Raw genomic sequence first — 26,915 nt, 5'->3', positions numbered from 1 at the left:
TCATGGGTATTTTAAATATAGGGAGTCTTTTCACTGACTGATGTATGTATTAAAAATATTAAAGGTAAAAAAGTACTTGTTATCCTTATAAGAAATATAAATATTACAGTGCAACAAGAAAAGAAAGGCTTGACAAAAGCAAGTTTAATGTTAATATGTTGTGATCTGTGGCTGCTGGTGTGGGGTGGTGTGTAAAAGTGCAGTGATTATATTATATGTAGAATTATGATATTTTTTCTTATTTTTATGAGAGTGAATGCCTAGAATAATGGTCTTGGCTTAAGCTGCAAACAAGTAATTTTGTAAGCAAGTAGACCTGAAAAATAGAAAAAATAACAAATGCCATTTTTTCTTACATCTGAAAAGATATTAGCTTTTTCCATTAGCAAATGTTCAGTGGGAGTCAAGAGGTCTGTAACTGAAGGCAGTTGTATATTCTTTCTGAGTGAAATTTACAAAGATTCATGCTGACTACTTTTACATGGAGATAAGCTGTCTACAGGTGCAAGCATTTAATCTTGAAAGATCTGATCATTCTTTTCTGAGAGAAATGCAAAATTTAAAGATACAATGGCAAGCAGCTCAGTGAAAAATAAAGCATGAAATGATTGGAAGTGAATAAGGGATAGCAGCTTCCCTAACAGCCTTAATACTTTAATGTATTCATTAGAACATTGCACAATTTAGTTTTATTAAAATATAGCCAGTACACTTTTGCTAAGGGCTAAAGGGTAATGCTTTCTGAAAGCACATAAATTGTTTTTTTCATCTGGGAGGGAAATAGAGGTAAGAAAAGAATACACAGCAATCCATGTAATTTGAAGCACAGGCTGTAGCATGTGCTTTTGCATGGGTAATCTTAATTTTAGATTAGGTAATGCCCATGTGTGCAGCTGTCGATTTGGGACAATTGTTCCTATCTGGTCAGTTAAACTTAGTCTTTTGAAGATGTACATATTTTGTGTGTTTTTTGTAAGTTAATAGGGGATGGGTTTTTCTGAAAATGTATTTAGTTTTTTTTTCTTTGCGGGTTTTTGTTAAAATAAGTAGTCTTGAAAATGTGGCATAGGGTCAAATGGATATGAGAAGAAACAACTGTATAAAAGATCAGCCTGCCAAAATTAGTCTGGACATGTAACACAAAAGTTGGAAATACAAATGAAAAAAAAACTTGATTTGTAATAGTGAGGACGTGTGATGAAAAGAAAATTGAGTTTAAAAATAGGGTAGAAATAAAAAGGAAGAAATATGGTTAAGAAGTAATTGGAGATACTTATATGGGCTGACAAAGATTAAAGTATCACAGAATGAGGAGAATCTCACAGAGCAAGAAGAGGCACAAGCACAGAGTACTAAAAATAAAATAAGGGAGTATCTGGAGTTTAGAAAGATGGATGTTAAGCAACTGTTTTTTATAATAACTGCAGAGCACAAAAACTTTTAGCAGAATGATTTAGGCAACAGAAAGTAGAAAAGTTGTTGCCAAACATAGTGAGCCTATAACAAGAAAAATAATAAGAAATCCTATACAGGTATTAGAGACATTTCAGAAATTTTATGTAAAAAATTGTATAAAGCAGAGAAATGTGGAAATAAGGAAAGAGCACAAATGGAAATATTTATGGAAGACTTAATTATGCCAAGGTTAGAGGTAGCTGTGGCTCAACAGCTAGCAGGTAAGATAGGAGCAGATAAGATAAAATAGTGATGTATAATCAATCTTAAGGAAAGTCACCAGAAACATATAGTATTCCTGTATTCCTACATTTGACAACATTAATAGAACAAAGATGATACAGAGGGAAACAGAATGTAAAAAAAATACCACTGTAGTTACTGGGTCTTGATACAGAGAAAGCATTTGATAGAGTAACCTGGGATTTTATGAGTAGGGGAATGTAAGCATTTGCATTCCCTGATACAATAATAAGGGTTAATTCAGAGGCTATATGAAGGATCAGAGGCAAGAATTAAAGAAGGAAAGTTCCCCTCTGATAAGTTGTATTTGAACAGAGGAACCATGCAGGGGTGTCCTCTTTTCCCTTTATTATTTACTTTATATTTAGAGCCATTGGCAAAGAAAATAGACTCAGAAATGAATGATATAATTAGTATGGCAATAAAAAAAAGTTGGCTTTATTTGCAGATGATAATTTTTTGTACCTGATAAATCCAGAAAAGGACATTTCAGTGTTGCGGAGCATTCTGAGACAGTTTTAAGTCTTTTCTGGATATAAAATTAATGAAGGTAAAACAAAGGCTATAGCCATAAATTATGTAACCACACATGAATTGGTTCAGCAATACCCGTATTTATGGGGGCATGATAAGATGAAGTATTTAGGAATATGGATTAAGCTCTTGTTTATAGATATGAATAGTAGGATAAAAGGAATGAAAATGTTTTAGTCCCTTTAGTTTTATATACACATCAGGTATATTTTTATCAACAAGTGGAGATGTTGTCCACAATACTTAATAAAGAGTTAAAGGAATTTATATAGGAGGAGGGGAAGAGGGCAAGAGTTAATTAGGATAAGCTAATCCTTCCAGTAGGACAAGATGGTTTAAGATTACCTGATTTAAAGGAATATATTACAGCTACATAGTTAAGGTTCATATACATAACACAAGCAGAAGCTTATAATTCAAAATGGAAAGGGATGATGATGAAGCAAGGGGAAGTTCAAGAAATAAAGAGTGGGTGGGATTTTGGAGGCAGATCCTTAGGAGAATAACAATAACTATACAGAATATTATATTCCTAAAGTAGTAGAAAGTATTCTAAGATCTAAGTCAACACAAGAATGGATAAAGAAGATTTTGCCAATAGGAATGACTGCAAGTAAAGGTACAAAAAAATAGGCAAGATGGGGCTGGAATTTACTGGAGAAATGTGTGAAGGAACCAAGGCATTTGGGGCAAATAACTACAGAGGAAAAGTTAACAGAACAGGATGAGGTCAAGAAGATGTTTGGGCTGCAGGCTAGAAACTGCCTTCCCTACCAGAGACTGCCTTTCCTATCAGTACCTGGTAAGGTAGAAACTGCCTTCCCTACCAGGGACTGGTATCAGAGTATAGGCAAAGATACAGGGGGAGGAGAATCCTACACGAAAGAAAGCTCTGGTAGAGTTTTGAGATGAATCTACAACACAAGCTACTGTTAAAAATGGTTAATTAGTAGGACATATAAAATATTGCATGGTATCAGTGGATGTTAGAAAGGATTGAGAAGAGAGACTGGAAAAGCAATTTACAATAGAACAATGGGAAGATATATGTATGGCTCCCAAGTCTGCAACAAAGTCTAAAATGTTTAAGTTCTTTGCTTGGTAGTGTTTCCATAGGTATGTTATACCCTGAGCAGACTTCAAATAATTTTTCCTCAAATAGATAGCAAATGCTGGAAGTGTGATGAGGAAGAAAGAGATAACTGGGAACATATGTTTTGGTAGTGTAATGAGTTGACAGATTATGAAAATTCCCTACAGAGTACTCTGTCAGAAATACTGTGTGAGAAAATTGCTGTTACTAAGGAAATTATTCTTTTGAGCTGAGACATATGCTCTGAAGTGTCTAGATACAGTAAGGCCTTATTAAGTTTAATCTTGTTGGCTACCAAAAAAGTAATTACTAGAAAATGGAAATCAAATTCTAAACCAACTGTATTTGAAGTGTTAAATAATGTAAAAGAGATAAAAGAACTGGAAGGGGGATCTTTAGAAAAGAAAAGGAGCAAACGGATAGAAATAAATGGAAATTGTGGGAACAATACATGCAAATAGTGTTCATGAGGAAGAGTAGGACAGAGATTTAAGAGAAGACAGGAATTTGACAATTCGTGTAATGCTGGACTAATGATGGTTTCAAGGAAAAAAAATGTGATGTACAATATATATAAATGGTAAAAATGTTAATATGGTTTGATTTCTTGTCTGTTACTACATGTTTGTCAATGTCTTAAACGATAATTTAATAAAGTTGTTTGAAAAAAAGGAAATAAATGAGTGCATGTTCAAAGCAAGAAAGACATATTCCTGCATTAACAGATATGTTAAATATATGTACTAGAGGCTTAGAAAGAAAGACTGTGGCTTTGATATGGGTGCAGGTAGTCAAACTGTGGGTTAAATCTGTAATCGATTACTGTAAGTTGCTTCTCTGCCTCCTTTACTGTGACTGATTTAAAGCAGATTTGTTTGTGCAACCATGTTGGGAGACATTTATTGAGATGTTCAGTAGTTTGGCTGCAGTTAATTTTCTTGAATATCATTGTTAATGGGCAAACCAGACTAATGAAGCAAAATTCATGGGTGGCAGAAAAATGAGTAGGCGGGAGGACAGCCAAACGCTTGAGAGATTCAGGCAGGATACTAGTTTTGAATGATAAATTATATACAAAAAAAGGGCTGGGCTATACAAGCTGATGTCTTTGTAAGAAAGATGGGGTCTTAAACAGGAGTTTCATGCTCTAGAGCATCACATAGATAGTAGTATAAAAGATATGCAAGCAAGAACTGCAGGCCAAGACATATTCAAATGTGCAAAGTCTACTTTATTGAATAAGTAACACTACGATGCTCAGTAATAAATCTGTCACAAAGCCATCCAGAGAAAGGTGAACATTTGTTTTTCTAAAGACTTCTTTCTGTCACACAGGAACTTGAATTCTTACAGAAAACAATGGAACAATTTATAGGCCAGGATAACAGGCATATAATTAATTTCATGCATAATTCATGAGCCTTCACTTCCTGGATTTTCTTTCTGGGTCATCTTTAGCTACTGACCGTATAGCACTCATTCTGACTATTTATGAACCACTAATGCATTTGTATGTGGTTACTAGTCTGTTGATCTGTGCTATTGTAAGTCTTTTCTATTTCTACAACTGGAAGTGTATGCTGCCATTGACTCTCATGAGAGTTGCTATCATCATTTAAGATTGCTGCATGCTTTTTTCATGATTTCTTTAACTTTTATCATATCATTAATGCTAAATCTTTTTTGTGGGGGTGACAAGCCAGACATGAGGCATGCAGACATTATTACATTACACTGGATACGTTGCCTCTTGATCACTGACCTTTTTGTGAAAGTCCATCCAGTTAAGACCAGTGGGTCAAACTGATCTTTACCAACAATTTGAGTACAGCTTTCACAATGTTTTGATGACAACAGAATTACTTACATGACTGCAGGCCTAGAATCCCAGTATATTACACTCCTCTCCCCACTTACACACGCACGCACACAGACACACACACACACACACACACACACACACACACACACACACATGCACACAAGTATAAGGAAATGTTCAGGCTCTGGATGAATATGGAAGAACAAATCATGAAAATGCAATTCACATGCTGAGTAAACAGTACTGATCTGATGGCAGGAATGGAAGCAAAAACTTACTTCTGATGTGTACTACGTTTTTAGCCAAGCTAGATTTTCCACTGTGTGATTCCTTAAAACCTCTTGTATTAGCGGTAATATGGGGTATATGCAAATGACCCCTTAAGGTGTTTCAGCTATATGGCAGTTCTGAATGCCCATGACTTTTTTCCTTTTTAAGTCTGTTATAGACAGATTCAGGGCAATAAAGCCAAACCATAACAGACTTAAAAAGGAAAAAAGTCATGGGTATTCAGAACTACCATATAGCTGAAATGCCTGATGTCCTTAAGGGGTCATTTCCATATATACCATGTTACCTCTAATACAAGATGTTTTAAGGGATCACATAATGGAAAATCTAGTTTGGCTAGATTTTTCTTTTAGTTTTTACTGATTGGTTTGTCTGTGCGACCTTGTTACTCATTGTTTTAGTGTGTACTAGGTTTTTGGAAAGTTTAATTTACAGAGAACTCTGCAACACTTTTCATGTGTTTCAACTGTATGCAGAGCAATCCAAGCTAAGACAAGAATATTTATTGACTTATCTCACTTGTACTTACTTTATACAGTGATCACTACTGTTTTTTGGTCATTTTAAAGTATTTATTTTATTTTATGGCAAAAATAGTCATTTATCTGTTTGTCTGCTTTTCTAGTTCTGTTTCTCTCCTATTCAAGTTGTAGATAGGTGAATTAGCCAGGGACTTATTTGTTTGGTAGTTGTTAAATCTGCACTTGAGATCTGCTTTTGCTATGCGTTTACATTAAGAAATTCTGGGATTGCCTGTTTTGTGGCAGAAAGTGTTCAGCTGGTCTGTCTCAGTTGGAAAGCATACAAGGAAGCTCAAAATGTGGTTGTTTATTGGCTAAAGGGCATAGGAGTCAGTTTTCAAGCTTTTTTCTCTCTGATATACATCGGTCAGATTTGCAACAAGCTGCCCACCTAGCAACAGTGGTTAGCAGTGCCCTGTATATAAGCAAATGCCTAGACAGTAAAATCTCCCTATAAAGTTGTAATTAGGTCCAAAACCTGTTAAATAGTGTGGCATTATGCAGAATTGAGCTTAGAGTAGCTAACTTAGGCATTGATTAGCACTACCATATTTTAGCACTATATAACATCTTGCTCTTAACCCCAGAACTACCCTAGGAGACTCTTCTTAGAACTCAATCCTTAATCCTAAACAGGTCACCCTATTCCAGGTCCAGACAACATGGATATGTAATTTCAAAATGTCTCTGTGGCCATGGTAGATTTGGGCATCCTAAGGTAATGTAGCAATTGTCTCATGTTTTCAGACAACCAGTTAATCATTAAAGAAAATAACATGTATGTGAGAGATGTAAACAGACAACTTCCTTGGAGGCAAAAGTTTCACATACTATGGAGGTTGTCAGAAATACCCACACTACATCCCTCACCTATTCTGCTTACCACACACACAGATTGTTTTATGCTGAGGTGCTTAAAAGAAACCTTTTGAGACTTTAAGTATTTTTCCTCTGTTTATTTGCTAAGTTTTTCTGCATAGCCGCCTATTTTGAGCATTTTCTGGCTTGTTAAATTTGATTTCTGCATTAGTAACTGTATTTAGAGCACAACCTAGAGCTGTTTACTGAATTTCCTGTTTGCACTTATTTTTAAAATCGTTTTTTTCTCAAAACTTGCATTTTATCTGTCTTTGGCCTAGCACTCTTGTGTGGGGTCATTTACTGCACTGTTATAACTTGCTGATACTTGTTAACCTCTGCTATCTCTGAAAAAACAAAAAAACAAAAAAAAATCTTGCTTTTTTCCCCACTTTTCTGAGATTTAAAAAAGTTCATTTACAGGCTTGCTGTTCTTGAACTGTTTGTAAGTTTCTGTGAGGCCATTTTTTGCTTGGGCTAAAGGAAAGTCTCTCTGTTGATCAGTGGCAGTGAAAAACATTGAGCAGCCTTTCTGCCCCCGTGGGAGTGGTTACTGACTTGAAACTGTAGTTTTATTGGCCATTCTGGGTCAATTCCAAAACTCCTTCATCTTCCTCTCTTAAAACCTGGTTGCCTCATGGTTTTGGCATCTTTTCAGGCTTGTTGGCTGTTGGGGAAGCACCCACCAAGAGGAGAAAACGCTGAGAGAAGAAAGGAGCCACTTTTGAGACTTAAGTATTTTTCCTCTGTTTATTTGCTAAGTTTTTCTGCATAGCCACCTATTTTGAGCATTTTCTGGCTTGTTAAATTTGATTTCTGCATTAGTAACTGTATTTAGAGCACAACCTAGAGCTGTTTACTGAATTTCCTGTTTGCACTTATTTTTAAAATCGTTTTTTTCTCAAAACTTGCATTTTATCTGTCTTTGGCCTAGCACTCTTGTGTGGGGTCATTTACTGCACTGTTATAACTTACTGATACTTGTTAACCTCTGCTATCTCTGAAAACAAAACCAAAAAAATCTTGCTTTTTCCCACTTTTCTGAGATTTAAAAAGTTCATTTACAGGCTTGCTGTTCTTGAACTGTTTGTAAGTTTCTGTGAGGCCATTTTTGCTTGGGCTAAAGGAAAGTCTCTCTGTTGATCAGTGGCAGTGAAAACATTGAGCAGCCTTTCTGCCCCGTGGGAGTGGTTACTGACTTGAAACTGTAGTTTTATTGGCCATTCTGTCAATTCCAAAACTCCTTCATCTTCCTCTCTTAAAACCTGGTTGCCTCGTGGTTTTGGCGTCTTTTCAGGCTTGTTGGCTGTTGGGGAAGCACCCACCAAGAGGAGAAAACGCTGAGAGAAGAAAGGAGCCACTTTTGAGACTTTAAGTATTTTTCCTCGGTTTATTTGCTAAGTTTTTCTGCATAGCCGCCTATTTTGAGCATTTTCTGGCTTGTTAAATTTGATTTCTGCATTAGTAACTGTATTTAGAGCACAACCTAGAGCTGTTTACTGAATTTCCTGTTTGCACTTATTTTTAAAATCGTTTTTTCTCAAAACTTGCATTTTATCTGTCTTTGGCCTAGCACTCTTGTGTGGGGTCATTTACTGCACTGTTATAACTTGCTGATACTTGTTAACCTCTGCTATCTCTGAAAAACAAAAAAAATCTTGCTTTTTTCCCACTTTTCTGAGATTTAAAAAAGTTCATTTACAGGCTTGCTGTTCTTGAACTGTTTGTAAGTTTCTGTGAGGCCATTTTTGCTTGGGCTAAAGGGAAGTCTCTCTGTTGATCAGTGTCAGTGAAAAAAATTTAGCAGCCTTTCTGCCCCGTGGGAGTGGTTACTGACTTGAAACTGTAGTTTTATTGGCCATTCTGGGTCAATTCCAAAACTCCTTCATCTTCCTCTCTTAAAACCTGGTTGCCTCGTGGTTTTGGCGTCTTTTCAGGCTTGTTGGCTGTTGGGGAAGCACCCACCAAGAGGAGAAAACGCTGAGAGAAGAAAGGAGCCACTTTTGAGACTTTAAGTATTTTTCCTCGGTTTATTTGCTAAGTTTTTCTGCATAGCCGCCTATTTTGAGCATTTTCTGGCTTGTTAAATTTGATTTCTGCATTAGTAACTGTATTTAGAGCACAACCTAGAGCTGTTTACTGAATTTCCTGTTTGCACTTATTTTAAAATCGTTTTTCTCAAAACTTGCATTTTATCTGTCTTTGGCCTAGCACTCTTGTGTGGGGTCATTTACTGCACTGTTATAACTTGCTGATACTTGTTAACCTCTGCTATCTCTGAAAAACAAAAAAAAAAATCTTGCTTTTTTCCACTTTTCACTTTTCTGAGATTTAAAAAGTTCATTTACAGGCTTGCTGTTCTTGAACTGTTTGTAAGTTTCTGTGAGGCCATTTTTGCTTGGGCTAAAGGAAAGTCTCTGTTGATCAGTGGCAGTGAAAAACATTGAGCAGCCTTTCTGCCCCCGTGGGAGTGGTTACTGACTTGAAACTGTAGTTTTATTGGCCATTCTGGGTCAATTCCAAAACTCCTTCATCTTCCTCTCTTAAAACCCTATTTTATGCGGTTTTGCTGCTTTTTGAGCATAGCGCAACAACGGGCAGCGCCGCTAATTGGGTTTAAACTATTCCTGGCTCCACAAAGTCTGCTCTTCATTTTTTCCCTTAGAACTGCTCTATCTCTCAATTTAAACACCATATTCTCATTCTAAGGCCCTTCACTGGTCCAATTAAGTAATCCTACAAGATAGCACTATTAAACCATAAGCACTACTTACTCTTATAATCTCTACGATTACCCTGTCCTCTATTGGTCCGTCTTAAATTCAGTTTCCCTATTACTCTAGCATGTCCAAAGGTCAGTCAATGGTTTCCTCTCCAGTCCAGCTGGTGAATCTGGGAATTTTGAGGCAATGTTACAACTGTCTCATGTACACGGACAACCCTCTCCTCTTCCAAACAGGTTCAAATATATGTGAGAGATGCAACTATTTAGCCAAACTGGAGGCTGAGCTCTCTCATCTCAAAACTGGTGTAACCAGTCAGGAGGAGAAGGTAACCTCACACAACACAATTCCAGTATCACATTGTCCCACCACATCAGCTTAACCAAACACATAAATACACAAAAACCTACTGGAGGCTCTAAATAAAAATCTACCTAAGCAACAGAGACCTCCAAAGCTGACATCCAAGCAAACGCTACCTCAAAACAAAACACACACAACACATAACCCACAAAGTCAGTGTGCCAAGCAGCCACAGCCCTTAAGGCTGAATAACACACCTGATACTCTGGTTATAGGTGACTCTATTGTCAGACACACTGACGTCCCACTCACCAGGCTGAATAAAGAGAAGGTCACAGTGAACTGCCTGTCGGGCGCTAGGATCCGCCACATAACGCAAGCACTCAGGTCACTCCAAAGCAAATACAAATATGACTCAGTCATTGTACATGCTGGTGTGAATGACCTGAGACGTACCTCCCTGGACTACATGAAAAGGGACATAGAGGAGCTCTCTGATCATGTAGCCCAGGCTGGTATGACCCTGACCTTGAGCAGCATCTTACCCTCACCTAGAATGATGCCACAGTACAAAGACAAAATGATCAATTTTAACAATTGGCTAAAATGTTGGTGTCATTCAAAGGGGATCCAGTGTCTGTCAGCCTGGGATGACATGCTCGACAAGCCACGTTGCTTCGCTAGGGACGGCTTGCACCTGTCACCACTGGGCTTTCGGATATTGGCAAAGGCTCTTGCCACCCCCATAGTGCCTTTTTTAGGCAAGGCTCAAAAGTCAAACCCACCCCATAGAGAGCACAAGGAACAAGATACTAAGGGTAATGCTGCTAAACGCCAGAAGTCTTAACCTCAAGATGCACGCACTTGAAGCTCTCCTCAGTATGGAGAACATCGATATCTGTGCAGTGACAGAAACCTGGTTCAAGGCTCCAGAGAGCACCCCAGCACTACCAGGCTATACCTCATATCATGCTTTTCGACCCCAAAACCCGGACCGAACCACAAAAGGAGGGGGAGTTTCCATATTTATCAAGGATATCCACACCTCCAGGTTAGTGGCATTGCACGAAGTATCAGAGACCATCCATGTGCAAATAACAGTGGGCAAGACTGCTTTTCAGTTTATAGCATCCTACAGACCACGCTCTCAAAGTCAGGAATCCCATTCGGCTTTCCTGAAAACATTGGAGAACATGAAGATCTCTCCTAACACCATTATATTGGGCGACTTCAACTACCCAAACATTGACTGGAAGCACTACTCAAGCCCCAGCACCTTAGCCCAAAGATTCCTGGAAATTATAAACTCAAATGCTATGGAACAACTAGTCACCACTCCCACAAGAGGGGACAACATACTAGACCTGATCATTACCAACATGGGGACTCTATGCTCCACACCAGAAGTATATCCCTCATTGGTAAGATCAGACCACAAATTAATTTCACTGGATGTCCACATCCCGACTCCACCCCAGCCCAGAAAACCACAGTGAAAAACTTCTCAAAAGCGAACTTCTCACTTCTCAAAACCGAAGTGGAATCCTTCAAGGCCACAGGGCCAGTGGAAACTACAGCTCAAACTGCAGAATCCTATATAAATGCATTCTACAAACATCTCCAGGAATGCATGGATCATGCTATCCCAAACAAAACCAAGACCCAATCATCCAAAGGCAGGCGTCCAGTCTGGTGGACCCCTGCCATAAATAAACTGTACAACAGGAGGAGGAAGCTACTACATGATAGAGCAAAATCCCTAATAGGGAAGGCATCTCTGATCAGTACTAGCAAAAATTACAATCCCTCATAAAATCCTCCAAGGCCAGCTTCGAGAGAAAAATTGCACAGGACACCAAAGACAATCATAAGGCTTTTTTCAGTTATGTTAGAAACTTGGGATGCAACTCCCAGACTTGTTCTGAGTTGATTCTAAACGACAAAAAATACACTGAACCCACAGACATCGCCAATATCCTAGCAGACAGGTTCAGTGCGAACTTCTCCACCCCCTCCCCCACAAAAGAGCAAATATCTATCCCGGCAGAGGGCTGCCTCCCAAACATCTCAGATGCTCAGGTGAAAGCTGCCCTCTCCAAAGCAAAAAACACTGCTTCCATGGGACCAGATGGCATCCCAGGCTGCATCCTACATGAACTACAAGAGGAACTAATCCCTCAAATAAAACAGCTATACAATCTCAGCCTCACTACAGGATATGTGCCCACAGAATGGCGTACAGCAACAGTGGTCCCACTCCACAAAGGTGGAGCATCTACGGACCCTGGAAACTATCGCCCCATAAGCCTGACTAGCTTAGTCTGCAAGGCTATGGAGAGGATCATCATGGAGCTCATAAACAAAGACATTGGGGACCTACAGACACTAGATCCTACCCAGTTCGGCTTTGTCAAGGGCAGATCCTGCCTTTTGAACCTGGTTGACTTCTTTGAAACAGTCACCAAAGCCATAGATGAAGGAAAGGTAGTCCACACAGCCTATCTGGACCTTGCAAAGGCATTTGACACAATACCCCACTCGGGCATCATAGATAAGCTATCCAGCTTAAATATAAATCCCTATGTCACAAGATGGGTCGCAAACTGGCTCAAAGACAGAACCCACAGAGTGAGAGTGGCTGGAGCCATGTCAGACTCAAAACCGGTCACAAGTGGCATCCCACAGGGTTCTGTCCTGGGACCACTCTTGTTCGGTATATACTTTTCCGAGGTACAGGCAAACGTGGGAGGACTATGGCTCACCAAGTTCGCAGACGACTGCAAACTAGGCGCCATAATCAACTCTCCAGCTGACACAAACATCCTTCAAAAAGGTCTCACAGAGACAGATAACTGGTGCCAGCGCCATGGTTTAAAGCTAAATGCCAAAAAATGTATAGTCATACCCTTTGGCAAAAACAATGTGCCCACAAATTACCACATAGGCGGAAACCCATTAAGTACTGAGAAAGTTATTAGAGACCTGGGGACCCAAGTTGACAGCAATCTCTCCTTTGAAAACCACATTGCCAAAGTGGTTAGAAAGACCTTCTACATAGCCCACCTCATCACGAAGGGTTTCACATCTAGATCAAGAGAGGTAATCGTGCCCCTTTATTCATCCCTCATCAGGCCCATCATAGAATACAATGCCCCTTTGGGATGTACCTTACCCGACACCTGCAGCAATTAGAAAGACCCCAAAAGTATCTCACCAAGAGGATCAAGGGTCTCAAACAGATGCCATATACTGCTCGGTTAAAAACTCCAGCTCTACTCAGTTGCATACCGCCTACTTGAGGCAATCTATGCCTGACATACAAAGCTATGTCAAATCCAGAATTAATGGACATGCTCCACCTCAGTAAATCTAGATCCCTTAGAGCCACACGCCGAGGGACTTGAACCTCAGCACAGAAATAAATAGAACTTGCTGGAGGGACAGGTTCATAACCCAGAGGCTCCCTTCGCTCTGGAATAGAATTCCAGTTCATGTGAGGCAGAGCACCTCACTGAATCTCTTCAAGAAGAATCTCGACAAGTGGATGGGGATCGTAGGTTTGTTCAGGGATCCTGTGTCACTATTAGACAGAGGCACAGTAAACTAAACCTTAAAACAGGGCACAGTATACTCAAATCAAGGGGTGGCATAAGCCATACAGAATCGGGCTAGGCTTATAATTGCCCCAGGGCAGATAGCCTAGTATGAACCTATGAACCTATGAACCTATGAACCTTTCCAAATCTCAAAGACCTTCTAAGCCATCTAATGGCAGCACTGCTCCTCAGCAATCACTTAAACACACACCAAAAGCAACACTAAACATCTCATGTAAGCCGACACCCAATGATCCCCCAAGAGCAAAGCCCATAAGGCAAGCATATACTTTGTCTAATACTTTTGTTATTGGGGACTCCATTGTGCATCACACAGATGCCTCACTCACCAGGTTAGACAAGGAGAAGATAATGGTTAGTTGCCTATCTGGAGCCAGGTTCCTCAATATCATACACCCAATCAAGTCACTGTACCCCAGCTACCAATATGATTCTATCATAGTCCATGTGGGTGTAAATGACATGAGATATAACTCACTGGACTATATGAAAAGAAACATAATGGATCTCTTGGAATATGTGTCACAGACAGGTATAAGCCTTGCACTGAGCAGCATTCTACCTGCACTGAGGATGATGCCACAGTATGAGCATAAAATGATTGATGTTAATAATTGGCTTATTTCTGGTGTCACTCCATGGGATTACAGTATCTGTCAGCATGGGAGTACATGGTCAAAAGATCACATTGCTTTGCTAAGGATGAGCTGCACCTGTCCCCCCAGGCTTTCAGGCATTGGCTAAAATGTTGTCCACCCCCTCAGAGCCTTTTTAAAGCAATGCCAAAAAAATAAAACTACCAAGATAGTGAAAAAGTGCACAAGCAACCTTAAGGTGTTATTGTTCAATTCTAGGAGCCTAACAGCAGGCTATGTTCCAAGTGAATGGAGGATCACAACAATCATTTCCCCAGTAATGGTGGGTCATCACCTGAGCCAGGGAACTACAGACCCATCAGTCTAACATGTCTAATACGCAAAACCATGGAACAAATTATAGAAATGATTAACAAGGATGTTTGCAATCTGCAGACACTGGACGTATCCCAGTTTGGCTTTGTTGAGGGAAGGTCATGCCAACTTAACATGATTAGCATCTTTGACAGGGTCACCAAGGCAATGGATGAGGGTTAACCAGTGCATACTGCTTATCTTGACCTGGCCAAGGCATTTGATACAATACTCCACTGAGGCATTGTTGAAAAACTTGCTGAGCTATGCATTAGTCCCTACATAACTCACTAGATTACTGGCTAGTTCACAGACAAGACCCAAGAAGTCAGGATCAGTGAAACCACCTCCACCAAGAGACCTGCCACCAGCACAGTACCCCCAGGGCTCCATGCTGGGCCAGCTCATGTTTGGCATCTACTTCTCAGAAGTTAAGGCTAATGTTCAAGGCTTTTAGCTCACCAAGTTTGCAGATAACTGTAAACTGAGAGCTATTATTGATTCCCCACAAATACCCCAACATCTTGCAAGAGGGTTTAACACAAACAAATGAGTGGTGCCAAAGCCATGGCCTAAAGTTCAGTGCTAAAAATGCATTATAATGTCCTTTGGGAGACTCTCAACCCAAGTTAATTACTCCATCAGTGAAACATCCCTAAGAGTTGACCCAGTAATAAGGATCTGAGAACATATGTAGACAGCAATCTGATCTTTGATCAACATGTAGCTAAGATAATAAGAAAATCATTGTATATCACCCGACTTATAGATAAGGGTATGGCATCTAGGTCCAAGGAAGTTATAGCCCCACTCTACTTAGTCCTTATCAGGCATATCATTGAATACAGTGCCCCCTTTGGCACGTATCTAACCAGACACTTGCAACAGTTGAAATGCCCACAAGGTTTTTCACCAGGAGAATTCAGGGCATGAATACCCTGTCCTACTCTGATTGCCTAAAAGCTCTGTCACTGTATTCCATCCCCTACAGGCTGTTGAGAGGGGATCTTTACCTGGCTTACAGGGCTTCCTCAGACCCAGCCCTGATGGATCTGTTGCACATGTGCAAAACAAGCAGCACCAGAAACACTGAATCCAGGGATCTGAACTTTGTTTATGAAATAAACAGAACATGCTGGAGGGACAGATATGTGTCCCAAAGGATCCCCACACTATGGAATAGGCTCCCCATCCATGTAAAATAGAGTTCATCTCCTGATCCCAGTCAAATGAAACCTTGAGAATTTTGTAGGAAATCGTAAATTTACCCCAGTCTAGCCACATATGTCCCTTATGAACAGAAGCTGTCAATAAGAAAATTTTATCCCAACTAACATCCCCTCAAAAAATCCTTAGTTACCTCTCTACTAACATGTCGCTCCTCCCCCCCTTACAGACACCCTTAATACTCGGGGACCCAAATGGTTTAGGGTGCACAGCTAGGCTTGTAGGGCCATAGTGGTCATTAGCTTAGTAACAACCTATGAACTTATGAAAGGTAAACTTGTAGGTTGCTGTTGGTGGCCGAGTGAGAGATGGAGGCTAAAAACTCTTTATCACAGATTCAAAAAAATAAGGATAAATTTGTGCCAAGCCAAAGATAAAAGCACATGTCCAGGATGTTGTAGAAACTAGCCAAATCAGCTGTGAAGTACTTGTGTGTATGATAATTATCTAAGTAAATCTGCTAAACTTACACTTAGTAGTGTATGCACAGCCCTGACATACCGGTTGTTTGAAAACATGCAGTCACTAGAGTCCACTGTCATAACTGATAAATAGAGTGTAGACAGATACTCATATGAACTATTCCTCCACTAATGCACTCACTCAACAATTCCTTGACTTCATCAATTCTAACACATTAGACTAACTTGCCTCATCACCCACAAGAGGAAATAACATTCTGGACTTGGTTCTCACCAACATGGGCGACCGCTGCACCTCTCCCATAGTATGTTCTTCCCTGGTGAGATCAGATCATCAGACTGTCTCATTCAAAGTTTCTATCTCACCCAACCCCCCCACCCCAGCCATAATCAAGGTAAAAAACTTCTCAAAAGCTGACTACAACCTCCTAAGGGAGGGTATCTGTATCGTCACACCACCACCCCCTCCTCAGAGGATGCAGACAACTGTGCTGAACAGTACACCAATGCAGTATTCAAGCACCTGCACAAATGCATGGACTCAGCCATATCCAACAGAACTATGCCTGCTTCTCAAGGAAACACAAACCTGTTTGATGGACATCCTCTATCAACAGGCTTTACAACAAAAGGAAAACATTGTTGTCCAAGGGTAAAAAGGAACAAATTCCAAATTGGAAAAACTCCCTCCTTAGCCTCAACAAGCAAATTAGATCACTAGTGAAAACCTCCAAAGCCAGTTATGAATCAAAACTAGCCTCCAAAACAAAGGGAGACCACAAAGCCTTCTTCAGTTACATCAGGAATCTCCATGGCAAAGATCAAGTTTGTTCTGAATTAGTACTTAACATTATCACTTACACTGATCCTGTTCACTTAGCCAACCTGCTAGCAGATAGGCTCAGCACAAACTTCACCCCCCTGTCCCCCCAAAGGCTGTTTCGACATCCCTGATACTTGTCCCGCACCTCACATCTCCGTAGATCAAGTGTTAAAGGCCATATCCAAGGCAAAGAACACAGCTTCTGTGGGACCTGATAGCATCCCAGGCTATGTTCTGCACTATCTCCGGCAAGAACTGGCTTCACCATTGAGCATCCTATTCAACCATAGCCTAAGTACAGGTTTCATTCAAGCAGAGTGGAGAACTGCCATTGCCATCCCCTTGCACAAAGGTGGTGCCACTACTGACCCTGGAAACTATCACCCCACTAGCCTGACAACTCTGATCTGTAAAGCCATGGAGCATATTATTATTGATCTCATAAACAAAGACATAGCCAATATCCAAGCACTTGCCACACCCAGTTCGGATTCATCAAGGGCAGATCTTGCCTATTGAACCTGGTTGACTTTTTGAGACTATCACCAAGGCCCTGGATGAGGGAAAGTTAGTACATACAGCTTACCTTGACTTGGTCAAGGCATTTGACACAATCCTTCACTCTGGTATCATCAAAAAGCTAACACAACTTGGTGTAAATCCCTATCTCATCAGGTGGATGGCCAACTGGCTCACCGACAGGACCCTCAAGGTCAAAATAGGTGCCTCCACCTCCGATAGCAGACTTTTCACTAGTGCAGTTCCTCAGGGATCTGTCCTTTGACCCCTACAGTTTGGCATCTACTTCTCAGAGGTCCAGGCAAAGACAAAAGGCCTGTGGCTGACAAAGTTTTCAGACGACTGTAAGTTGGGTGCTGTCATTGACTCCCCAAATGATGTCAACATACTGCAAGAGGGTTTTACAGTGACTAATGACTGGTGCCAAACTCATGGCTTCAAGCTAAACACAAAAAAATGTATCATCATACCATGTCGCAAAAACACAGCCCCTACTGATTGCCACATCAATGGCAACCTCCTAAGCACACAAGCTGTGGTGAGAGACCTGGGTACTGAGGTTGATAACAACCTCACATTCGACCATCATGTAGCGGCAGTGGTCAGAAAAACCTTTTACTTGTTTTTTTATCTCATACATAAATGGATTGCATCCAGAAAAAAGGAGATTATTACCTCTCTATACTCCTCCCTCATTAGACCAATAATTGAGTATAACGGCCCATTTGGTATTTACCTCTCCAAACATCTGCACCATCAGGAAAAGCCACAGAAATACCTCACAAAGTGAATTCATGGCCTCCAACTCTTGTCCTATTCAGACAGGCTAAAATCACTATCACTCTACTAGGTATCATACAGATTGCTCAGAGGTGATCTGTATTTCACCTACAAGGCAATCTCAGACCCTGCCCTACTAGAGATGCTCCATATCTGTAAGTCTATCTCCTCCTGCATTACCCACTCAAAAGGTGTGAATCTAATATGCAATGTCAACAAAACCTGCTGGAGAGACAGGTTTGTCTCCCAGAGGCTGCCCCATCTCTGGAATAGACTTCCCATACACATCAACCAGAGTACCTCACTGACCGTCTTCAAGCGCAGCCTTGTTGAGTGGATGGAAAACCACAAATGTGTCCCAGAGGTCCACCTGTGTCCCTCACTGACAGGTGCGACAGGTGCTGAGTGATGTTTCTTTTTGGGGATAAACTCTTGGCTAGGCTTGTAAGGGCCCCAGGGCCATTAGCCTACTAACCTCCTATGATCCTATGATTAAAGCATACAGAGAGTAGCAGTCAGCTAAATTAATTCAGCCTTGGCCTAAACACAGAAAAATTCCAGTTTATTTATTTCTATTTATTGACATTTGTTTACTAGGAAAGTTTAACTGGGAGAGTTGCCCACTTTCAGTGGAAGCCAGGAGAGAAAAGCTCCACAGTAATACATAATTAACAGTTCCACAGCAACATATAATTAGCAGTTAGTTTACTGGTTAAACAAACACACTGATGTACTTAGTTAAGTACATACATTAATGAAATTGGTTAAAAAACATTGCTATACAATAGTGAAATGGCAGAGATAGCCAGTGTTTACAATGAATTCAAATAAAAAATATGATTCAATCAGTAGATATGTACAATAAGTGGGGGAAGAAGAAAAATGGAAATTATCTATGAGACAATGTTAGCTTTGAGCATAGATTAGAGGGTATTAAGTAGGTAGGTTGTAATAGTAATGGAGGGGAAGGGGTGATATTAGTGAGAAGGGAACAGGTTATCCTGGAGATGAGCAGGTTCAGAGCCAGGTTTTGGCTAGATGGCCCTTTAGTGTGATTTTAGAGGGATGGAACTAGGATATAGTCTTAGTAGATGAGGAGTTCCAGGCTTTGGCTACATAATAAGGGTAAAGGCATGGACATAGCCTGTACTCTTTATTATGCCTTGCTGATTTAAGCAGTTTGCAGATAGAGAGATGCTTTTGATCTATAGATTGTAGTGTGCAGTTTCGGATGTAGTCAGTTAGTATATTACTTAGTGTAGAAGTCAAAGTAGGGGAATGGATAAGTTTGCATGGCTGTGAATAGCTGTGTTTATGTGTGTGTGTGTGTGTGCGTGTGTGTGTGTGTGTGTGTGTGTGTGTGTGTGTGTGTGTGTGTGTGTGTATCTGTGAGTTAGAAGATGTGGGAGTTCGATCCAATTCAGAGATTTAAGTGCCAAGCAGTGATGCGTTCTAAATGGAGTATTTGTTGGGAATTTTGCAATTGCATTGTAACATTGCTCAAGTTTTATTTTTAGTGATACCTGGAGATTTGTAAGGACTGAAATGCTATAAAGAAGAGAAGAAAGCAGAGTTCCAAAAACAATGTTCCTAACTAATGATGAATGTAACCACCTATACTGAAACACAAAATATAGCAAATCTGCTGGCTAATAAATTTAGCTTAAATTTTACTCCCTAGGAAACAGTAGGTAGTCCACAGTTGAGTTAAAAATGGAATATCCTTTATTGAAACACACAAACAAGTGATTCTAGTTGAGTATAATGAAAAGCACCAAACATTCCTTATTTATATATGATAAGGTTATTTAGAGCAAGACCTGATCATATATAAATGAGGAATGTTTTTGATGCTTTTCATTATACTCAGCTAGGATCGCTTGTTTGTGTGTTTCTATAAAGGATATTCCATTATTTTACTCAACTGTAGACTGCCTATCATTTTAACTCAACTGTGGACTACCTACTATTGTCCATTTTATTTTGTAGTACATATTTTACAGTTCAATTTTTATTAATGAACTAGGTGCTTAACATAATTCAGGAAGTGAACATCACACCCTCCACACTGCAAAGTTTTTTCTTGCTTTGTTTTTACCCAGTATAGGTTGCATACTGGGTTTTCTGAGACTTGGGGGATACCACAATTTTTTTTAAAGGGCAGTATATTTGTTTATATCTGTTTATTTTCAGTAAAGTAATAAGAAGCTCTACTGAACTGAGGTTCTTCATAAAAAGAATATAGAGTGTAAACAACAAGTCATAGGTGGACCATCTCAAAGCCCCACATCTGTTCTCAGTATCCTATAGACTGCTGCGCAGCGATCTATGCTTAGCCTACAAGGCATCTTCTAATCCAACACTAATGGTGCTAAGAAGACCACTCTTGGCTAACATCAAAGACTGAAACAATACTAATTTCATGAACTCTAATCATATCCTAACTTAGAAATGGAGTCCATTCCTGTCATGGTATTAGAAACCTCAAATATTTGAAGAAATTAAATCAATGGATTTGTTTTACATCCACAAAACAAACAGCATTAGAAATGCCCATTCTAAGGATTTAAACCTTATCTATGACATAAACAGGCAATGTTGGAGGGGCACTTATGTATCTCAAAGATTACCTCTTCTCTGGAAAAGGATTCCCACCATTTGAAGTAAAGCTCATGACTAACCATATTCAAATGTAACTTAAACCAATGGATGAGAAATCATAAATTTACACCTGGTTTGGCACCTACATCCCAAATGGTCAGGGGCAGCCTGTAAATGTTTAATGTATACAAGCCTATATCATAGCTCCTAAAATTCTTTGGGGTATTGACACATCAACAATATTTTGGTAAATTTGAAGTACATTTGATTATCCTTAAAATGGTTATTGGACTGATAGTCTGGTAACCACCTATGAACCTATAAGTCATTCAGCCATCCATCAACATCACAACTTTTCCTAAATTAGTGCATTACAACAGTTAACTTGAAAAGCACTCACAGTGAGCAAAGCCAGGTGTGAACATTAGAGACATTAGACCACACAAAGATACCACTTACACATTATACACAATCCCCGTAAAAAGAGAAATCTGGGGATTGTCAGTCTCCCTTACATGTTGACCATCTTTTTAATTAACCAAATGCATTTGGTTAAACAGATGTTACCCAACAACAGTTTAGACCAAATGCAGAACTCCCATATATATATATATATATATATATATATATATATATATATATATATATATATATATACCTACAAACAGATAGATAGATATAGATACACTGGGAAACAACATAGGGAATATATATATGGCCAGGCTAACTAGCAACATAAACATTAAATCAATACTTTATGTGAGACAACTTCTAAATAAGAAAATCAAAATCAGGCAGGAAGATTACAAATTAATGGGGAAATGATGTAGAATAAGTTAGAACAGAGCATTATGGATATGGGTTGTTGATATTTTCAACTATACCAGAGAAGATGGAAGGAACAGACTGCATTAATTGTATGGGAGCACAAATAAGCAATTGGACTGATATTCCACAGAAGGAGCTGTTAGATGAAAGGGCACATTGTGTGTATGCTCTAAACCTAGCTATGAGAAAGCAACCTAGACCTGTAATAGTAAAGATGCAATTCTACCAGCAGAAGGAGTTGATTCTGACAAAACTGTGGCAGAAGGACAAAATACTAAAAGTGGGAGAAAGCAGAATATTTGTGGAGAATGATTACTCATCGTACACCAGGCAGAAGAGGAGTAAATTCAATCCACTATTCAGGGAATGTCTAGATGCAGGTGTGAGATTCAAAATGCTGTACTCAGTTGTCTTCAAGGTATTCTTACCTGGAGGGACAAAACCATTTTTTGATGAAGTACATGCTAAGGAGGAAATACAAAAGTTTTTTCAACAAAACGTGAGCTGTGAAACAGAAGGAGATTCTGCTTCTTGTTGTTCTGACAATAAAGACCACAGAGAGACTGTACCTGTGAAACCTTTTCCACTGTTTCATCATAAAATGTTGGAGGGAAGGAAGCAAGCACAAGTGCTGACTAGAAAAATCGAGAGTACATTGGAAATGAAGCAGAGACAGGATTTGGGAGATGGAGATGAATGATAATAAAACCAGTAACTTAATGTAGGATTACAATGCAATAATTATATTTGTGAAATATGACAGAATAAGAAAATCTGGAAATATTGTACTTTTTCAGAATTTGTTGGACTTGTGGGATTCTCTAATGTATATGCCCTACTTCATGTCATTAATGTTCGGAAAAATGCTTTGGGGAGGGAAAGAGAGAGAAGAAAGTTAACTGTAAGTAAAGAAAACATTTTTTCTGAATAATATTATTTTTGTGGTGTATGGTTTTCTTTTCATGCTATAAAGTAAAGGTTTCTCAGTTATTTTTGAGTGTAATGGGAATTATAAGTAAGTGTTGGTGTTCTTTTTCTCCTTTCTTTCTGCCTTCACTCTTTCTTGTTCAGTTTTAAGAAATGTAGGCACTGCAATGTAAAAAAAAGGCCTGGTTAAAAGAGCATGACAAAAGAAAAATGAATGTGCTTTTTCTCATTCTTGCATGGGGGAATGACTGGATTCAGGACCTTAGATTGATTTAGTAAAAAGTCTTAAGAGAAAGCAAGTAAATGAAAAATAATATTGAATATTATGAGGCTTTTTTCTAGCAAATGAAGGTATGCTTAGTAGCAGTTCTGTATCTGGCCCTCATGTCACCATGGATACAATCTGATAAAGACAAATTGACTGTCTGATTCTCAGGTCACCATGGAGACAATCTGATAATGAGAAATTGGCTGTCTGGTTCTCATGTCTCCATGGAGACAATCTGATAAAGATAAATTGGTTACAGCCTGGTGGAGACTGATTGGCTGGGGAAAAAGAAAATAGGAAATAGCTAGGAGATAATGTTTTCTGAAAGCATTTAGGGGTATTCACACCTGGGAGAGCTATAAAGATAATACAAAACCAGTTAACACTTAGTAGAAGCACAGGCTGCACCATGCGGCTTAGCACAGATAACCTTTCTTTTATGTTAACTCAAGTTTGTTAGTGTGGCTGTCAGTTTGGGACATTTGTTGCTATTAGGAGATAAAACTTCAATATTTGGAGACATACATTGCTTTTTGTGTTAGTTTTAAATTAATAGGTTTTAGGAGGGTATTGGAGGTTTGTTTGCTTGTTTTTGTTTGAGGACTTCTAATAAAACAAAACGTTTTGTAAGATGTGGTACAGGCTCAAATGGATATGGCAAGAAACAACTATATAAAAGTTCAACCTGCCAAACAGTGTATGCATGTAACACAAAAGCTGGAACTAGACAATTAACAAAAAAGGTGTTATACATAAAACATGGGAATAATAAGATTGTTAATACAATGATGATTTCTGTAATATCTTTAAATGTCAATGGTCTTATAGATAAATACAAAAAAGAAAGAATAGTGAGCTATATTAAAGAATGTAGAGTGCAAATAGCTAGCTACAAGAGATACACTTGGAAAGAGTTGTACATGTGAATTTGATAAAGAAGGGTTTCCAGGATGGTTATTCAGTGGAATATCAAGGACAAAGGAAAATATGAGTACTTATATTAATTGCAAGAGGAGATCCAATAGTGATAGAAGAGGATAAAGAAGATAATGTCAGATTTGTAGTGCTAAGGGGCGACTGGCAAGGGAGGAGGATTACACTGGCATGTATTTATATTCCACCTAAAACTACTATAATGGAGCTTAAGAAGATTCTGCAGGAAATAATTAGTTTTCAGCAAGGAATAGTACTTGTAGGTAGGGACTGGAATTTGATTTGCAGCAGTGAAGATGTGTCTGGAGGGCCCAGAAGGGAAAGTATAACAAAGGAGGGTAGATTTTTGAAGAAATGTATGAAAATATTTGGCATGGAATATGTGAATTCGGTAATAGAAGTTTGGAGAGAATTTACATATTATTCCCAAAGAAATTAAAACTGGGTTAGGCTAGATAGAATTTACATTTCACAGGAACATGTGAATTTAATTGAATATCTTAATACGCACCAAATAACTATTTCAGATCATGCACCAATAATAACTAAAATAAAAACACAGGGTAATGAAATAAAAATGAGACACTGGCACTTTCCCACCTATCTGTTGAAAAGAGAAGAATTTAAGAAATGGGTAGTGGAGATTATTCAGGAGCTATTCGAGAGGACAGAAATTACTTCTGAAAGTATAGCTAGGGAGTGGGATAAAGTTATGGTGGGGTTTAAAATAGAGTGGAAATAAAAGAAAGGGAGCTATGATTAAGAAGTAACAAGAATTATTTACAGGGATTGACAAATGTTAAAGTATTGCAGAATAGGGAAAATCTCTGAGAACAAGAAGAAGATCAACTGCAGAATGCTAAGCAGAAAATAAGGGATTACCTTGATAATATACATGAGTTTAGAAAGATTGCTGTTAAGCAACTGTTTTTTGATAATAACACTGGAGCACAATAACTTTTGCCACACCAACTCAGGTGACAGAAAGTACAAAGGGCTGTCACCAGAATTAGGAAGCCTATAACAAGGAAGGTAACAACAGATCCTGTAGAGGTATTAGAAATATTTTGGAAATTCTATGAAAGTCTGCACAAAGCAGAGAAATGTGGAAATCAAGAAAAGATACAAATGGAAATGTTTATGGAAGAATTAAATATGCCAATGTTAGAGGCAGATGATGCTCAATTACTAACGATTAGGGTAGGAGGAGATGAGATAAAAATTGTGATGTATAACAAATTTTCAGGAAAGTCCCCAGGAATAGATTGTATTCCTGTGGAAGTTTTGAAGCTAGGAGAGAAAATAAATTGCTAAAGATCTGGAATGTTTTGTTTAAGTATTTTAAGAGAAGGAGAAGTACCAACATTCTGGAAGACAGCACTGATAGCTGTAATACCTAAAAAGGGTAAAGATCCATCAGATCCAGCTTCATACAGGCCCATTTCAATACTAAATCATGACTGTTACATGTTCATGTCTATAATGGCTAAAGGAATGGCAAAAGTAATGCCACAAATTGACAGATATGCATCAATGGGTTTTTGTGGAGGGGAGGCAAACATTTGACAACATTAACAGAACATTGATTATTCAGAGGGAAGCAGAATGTAAAATAATACCATTGCTGTTAGTGAATCTTGATGCAGAGAAAACATTTGACAGAGTAAGCTGGGACTTTATGAGCAGCGCAATGGAAGCATTTGCATTTCTTGAAAAAAATTATAAGTTGATTAGGAGGATATATGAGGGATCCGAGGCAAAAATTAAAGTGGCTGGGGTCCTCTCTGATAATTTCTGCTTGAGCAGAGGAACCAGGAAGAGGTGTCCTCTTTCCCCTTTGATATTTGTATTATATTTATAACCACTGGCAAAGAAAATAAGGGACTCAGAAATTCAAGAATAAAATTGGTATGGTAGTCAAGAAAAGCTGGTTCTTTTTGCAGATGATATTAATTTATACCTGACAAAACCTGAAAGAGACATTTTGATACAGTTTCATATCTTTTCAGGATACAAAATTAATGAAGTTAAAACAAAGGCAATAGCGGTAAATTATGTACCTCGGTCTATATTACGTTGCCGAAATACAGTTCTGGTGAACACCTATCCATCGACACCTAATCAGCTAAGTAATTCATTGAATTTAATAAGGGCAAGGAAATACTTGTCCACAGCACAAAGTACAAACATCTATGTGGAATCGAACCCACCGAAGTGGGGGGCTTCCCCCACCCCACCCACCACCCCTGATGTGGGGGGCTTTTCCTCCCCCAATTATATATACCAACTCTGAGATTGCACTACAGTGGAGAAAAAAGCAAAGTCCTGTTGCTGGCCAATTACATCTTTGCCCCCACATATGAATAGGTTCAGCAATATCCATATTTATAGGGGCATGATAAAATGAAGTATTTAGGAGTATGAATTAAAAATGATTCTAATGTGGCAGCTAAGGATATGTGGGAAGAGACTAAATAAAAGATAATAAAAAAACTGAGAAAATGGATGATTTGTTATATGGATATGGATAGTAACATACAAGCAGTTAAAATGTTTTTAGTCCCATTAGTCTTATACACAGGTCAGGCATATTTTTATCAACCAAAGGAGAACTTGTGGATAGCAATTAATAAAGACCTGAAGGACTTTATCTGGGAGACAAAGATGGCAAGAGTCAAGTGCGATAAACTGATTCTTCCAGTAGAACAGGGCAGATTGAGATTACCCAATTTGAAGGGGTGTTTTAGAGCTACACAGTTAAGGCTGTTATACAAAGCACACTCAGAAAACTATTATTTAAAGTGGAAAGGAATGATGATAAAACAGGGGGAAAGCTCAAGAAACAAGGCGACACTGGGATTTTGGATGCAGGCCTTTAAGGAGAATAACAGTAATCATATAGAATATTATATCTGTAAAGGAGTAAGAACTAACCCAACACATGAATGAAGAAAACAAATTCTGCTAACAGGGATGACTGCAATTAGGGATACAGACAATAGGCAAGGGGGTGGAAATTATTGGAGAAAACTGGCAAATGAACCAAGGTATTGGGAGCAAATAACTGGAGAGAGAAAGATGATAGAATGGGAAGATGCCAAGAATTTATTTGGACTGCAGGTTAGAGACTGCCATCCCTATCAAGGATTGATATCAGAGTATAGGCAAAGAGAAAGA

This window comes from Protopterus annectens, chromosome 7.part0, assembly GCF_019279795.1.
Source record: "Protopterus annectens isolate FY-2018-M chromosome 7.part0, PAN1.0, whole genome shotgun sequence".
NCBI lineage: Eukaryota > Metazoa > Chordata > Ceratodontiformes > Protopteridae > Protopterus > Protopterus annectens.
This window is presented reverse-complemented; position numbering follows the sequence as displayed.